Here is a 3,649-nt window from a genome sequence, read left to right on the forward strand (position 1 = left end):
CCAAAATCACTGCAGATGGTGACTGCAGCCATGAAATTAAAAGTCACTTGCTCCTTGGAAGAAAAGCTATGACCAACCTAGACAGCATATTGAAAAGCAGAGACATTACTTTGCTGACAAAGGTCTGTCTAGTCAAAGCTATGGTTTTTCCAGTAGTCATGTATGGATGTGAGAGTTGGACTATAAAGAAAGCTGAGTGCTGAAGAATTGATGCTTTTGGCATTGGAAAAGACACTTGAGAGTCCCTTGGACTGCAAGGAGTTCAAACCAGTCAATCCTAATGGAAATAAGTCCTGAATATTCTTTGGAAAGACTGATGTTGAAGCTGCAACTCTAATACTTTGGCCACCTGATGTGAAGAACTGACTCCCTGAAAAAGATCCTGATGCTGGGAAAGATTGAAGGCAGGAGGAGAAGAAGACAACAGAGGATGAGATGGTTGGATGGCACCACTGACTCAATGGACATGAGTTTGAGCAAGCTCCAGGAGCTGGTGATGGACAGGGAGGCCTGGTGTGCTGTAGTCCATGGGGTCGCAAAGAGTCGGACACGACTAAGAGACTGAACTGAACTGAACTAGTTAACATATATGGAGGCTTCTTGTAGACATTGTAAATCCATGGCTGATTAATGTCAGTGTATGGCAAAAACCACTACAATGTTGTGGGGTGATTAGCCTCCAACTAATAAAAATAATTGGGAAGAAAAAATAAATAAATAAAAATCAGAGACATAAAAAATTAATAATAAACTATAGTAATTAAGAACATGTGGTACTAGCTTAAAGGGAAGTTAGATCCATGAACTATAATAGAGTATCCAGAAATAGACTCAAACCATATGTATCAATTGATTTTCGAAAAAGTTTCTGGTGGGAATGTAAAGTGGGACAACTGTTTTGGAATGTAAGAAACTGTTAATAAAAATTTGGATATAAAACATAATATGACTCTGTCATTCCACTTCCACATATTTACACAGAAAAGAGTAAAGCATTCATCCCTAGGAAGAATTATATGTGAATACTCATTCTAGTTTCATTTATAAGGGAAACAGTGCTGAATGGACTTACAAAGATGTTTTATATGGAGTATATACAATGGGATAGTTCTCCTCAAGAAGTGGGAAGAAAATATTGATACAAGCAACTACATAGACCAATCTCAGAACTATTATGTTGTGTGAAAAAAGCCAAACAAAAAATAATACTTACTGTATGATCCTATAGTGCAAAATCCTATAAGATGCACACTAATGCTTAGTGACGGAATGCAGATCAATAATTTCAAGTGTTGGGAGGAGAAGGAGAGGGGCAAGGTGGGCTTACAAAAGGGCACAAGGAAACTTTGTGGGATGAAGAATATGCTCATTATCTTGATCGTGGTGATAATATCATAGTAGACATGTGTCAAAACATCAATTTTACATCTTAAATGTATGCAATTCTAAAATATGTGTAAATGACAGTTCTAATATTGACAAGGATATGGAATAAGTAGGTCTTTCAAATATTGTTTTGTAGAAATGTAAAACAGTTTGGAAAATTATTGGGCCTTCTTTATAAAATTCAGCATACACCTGCCTTTTGATTCAGATAGTCTACTACTAGTTATTTACTCAGTTCCAGTGAAAAGATTTGTCTCTATGAACATTGTACAAGAATGTTCATAACAGCATCATACATAGTATCCAAAGACTATAAAAGAAACTCAAATACTCACAAGAGGTGAATGGACAAATAGATTATGATTCAGTAGAATACTTCTAAATAATAAAAAAGAAATGGATTACTGGTAAACCCAACAATGGGTAAGAATCTTTAATACACCAAAGAAGCCAGGCATGAAGGAGTACACATTCTAATGGTTCTATTTCTGTGAAGTTTTAAAAAGGCGAAACCATACTATGGTGACAAAAAATCAGAAAATCCCCCAAGTGTAGGGGAGGAGGAAGGACTGTTTGGAAAAAAAGAACAGGAGAGAATAGGGGTTTCCCAAGTATATCACAATTTCCCAAGTATTTCCAAACTTCCCAAGTTGTATATTCCCAAGTATATATTCTAGTAAAGAATCTACCTGCCAGGGCAGTAAACAGAGGATTCTTTTTAAACTATTTGCTTTGTAAATTTGGCCATTTGTTGCTATGGTCTAGCAAGAGGATGGAAGTTGTACAGACATAAAACAGCTCATGAGATAAAGTCTAATTTGAAGACCATGATAGGAGCAAAGATTTGACAAGTCTGTGATTGGAGCATGTTTTCCAGAAGTGATTGAGAGAGTAGTGTTTAGGGGGGTGTTTTTTGTTTGTTTGTTGTTAGCTAGCAGGTGAGCATGGTAGGTGAAGCTCAGCAGTTGAAATGGGAAACAGTCTGTCTCTCGGACAGGAAGAGGTAGTTGGAGGAGAAGCTCTAAGAAACCAAAGGAAGGTACTCAAGAGAGAATTAATATTTACACTCTGAAAAGTAACCAAAATACCTGGGTAGGATTCTAACACCTCGGAAGCCTATAGCAAGAGAAGCAGCTGGATTCTAGGTGACAGCAGAGGAATCTAATAGAAAACACTGGCGTTGTTCCCTGAATCTGAAGATTGTTCGTTATCCTCCAGAATATTTTTCTTCTGATTTTACCATGTTTGCTGCTTTGTTTTCCCTTACAGTTCAGGAGTCCTGTTATTGCTTACAAGGTACTGCTTAACAACCTTTCACAGAAATAGGGGGTGTAGCTCAGTGGTAGAGCATGTGCTTTGCATGCACAAGGCCCTGGGTTCAATTCCCAGCACCTCCATCTGTCCAGTTTTCTCACAGCTAAGATTTTTCAACATGACAATGCCCTTGAAGCTAAGCAGTACAACAAATATTATCCTCTTCTTATAAAGAAGAAACAAATTTTGATCATTTCCCTTCAATCTAGACCTCCAAATTACCTTTATCGAAAATATTGTAAAAAGCAGAGAAGAGCAAACAGCCACCATGACACATATTTACCATCTGCTGCCAGATCCACTGTACTTAAACCTTAATGTTACCATAAATATCATGCTCCACAGAAGAACCATATTTGTTATAATATTAACCTTTTAAACTTTTTGCATGTAACACTTCATCCCACCAGATTTTTGAGTAAAAGCCCTGCTCCAGAAAGCTGCAATACACTTATTCTTTTACTTCCAGATCAGTTGGCACATTGGTGCCATCGCCGAAGCATGAACTGGGGACCTGCACAATCGAGTGTTCACATGCCCTTGTGCACTGACTCTGATTATGTGCATTGACTCTGATTATCTGCCCAGCCTCATTCGCTGCCACACTCTCGCTGCAATCCACATGGCCATGATACAGGATACAGCACTCCTTGTATGATCTTGAAACTGATAAACTCCAAATTAAACTCAGAAATAAAAGTTGAACATTTCTAAAACTGCTTTTCTTACAGAACTGTTATGAAATTGTCCTCTACACTCTCAGACCAAATCAAGAAATAAGAAAAGAAATAGAAATAGTTTGATTTCTCATTAAAAAGGTTTGTAACTGAAAGGCAACCTCATAAATTGAATATATGATTGAAACAATACGCAGGGGGTTCTATTATAAAAACTCTCTTTCTTAGAACTCTATTTCATGATTTTAGTTTGATTTTATCTTTTTCCTCCT

General features: G+C 37.2%; 1 non-coding gene across 1 annotated transcript; it reads left to right on the forward strand.

The window, feature by feature from the left end:
• The first annotated feature begins 2,711 nt into the window (after positions 1-2,711).
• TRNAA-UGC lies at positions 2,712-2,783 on the forward strand. The gene has a single exon. It is a non-coding gene; the product is annotated as a tRNA-Ala (tRNA).
• Positions 2,784-3,649: the final 866 nt, after the last annotated feature.

This window comes from Cervus canadensis, chromosome 20 (assembly GCF_019320065.1).
Source record: "Cervus canadensis isolate Bull #8, Minnesota chromosome 20, ASM1932006v1, whole genome shotgun sequence".
In the NCBI taxonomy this organism is placed as follows: Eukaryota; Metazoa; Chordata; class Mammalia; order Artiodactyla; family Cervidae; genus Cervus; species Cervus canadensis.